The sequence below is a fragment of the Fragaria vesca genome, linkage group LG3 (genome assembly GCF_000184155.1).
Source record: "Fragaria vesca subsp. vesca linkage group LG3, FraVesHawaii_1.0, whole genome shotgun sequence".
Taxonomy (NCBI): domain Eukaryota; kingdom Viridiplantae; phylum Streptophyta; class Magnoliopsida; order Rosales; family Rosaceae; genus Fragaria; species Fragaria vesca.
In genome coordinates, this window is record NC_020493.1 from 11435505 (window position 1) to 11436258 (window position 754).

A 754-nucleotide genomic window follows, 5' to 3' on the forward strand; every position below is an offset into this window, starting at 1 on the left:
ACATTCCCAAATCATTAAAACCTAAACCGAGCATAAGCTCCCTGCCAAACCCATGCCTCCAACAAAGAAAACATTCCACTTCCTGGCATCACTACCAAAGACAAAGCTAAACCATTCCCCATCTTTCATTTTAGACTCACCGGAGATCAAAGAACCAACCTTTCACCCGTATCTTCTTGGTTCACCAGATCTATTTTCCAGAAAATTCATTTCAATTTCTCAAATTCTGCCAAAACTGAAATAACAAAAAAAAAAAATCAATTACCTGCGACAGCAACTCGTCTAGCTGCTACTGTGAAATTTCCGGCGACGCCATAACCACCAAACGACGCCGTCTAATCTCTATTGAACGACAACATAACCAGATCTAAGGGCTGCAGAACTTTAGTCAAGCGTTGAGCGTTGGCCAATCTTTAGTCGTCACCGTGGAGCGGCATCTCAGGCATCGAGCGTCCGCAGTCATCAAGCCTTGAGCGCCTGGATCGACCGTCATCTTGCATCGATCAATCCTCTTCGTCCAACATCGAGATCGGCTGTCATAGTCGAGCATTGGGATCATCACCGAGCGTTGGACTTCATCATCGTCAATCGTCGAGCTTCAGGATCAGGTGTCCTTCAAGGTGATGACGTCGGCGTCGGCCACATGTTGTTTTTTTGGAGACAGAGATGAGTAGTGGCACCAATCCGATCAATTGAAATTGAGAGAGAGAGAGAGAGAGAGAGAGAGAGAGAGAGAGAGAGAGAGTAGTAGAGT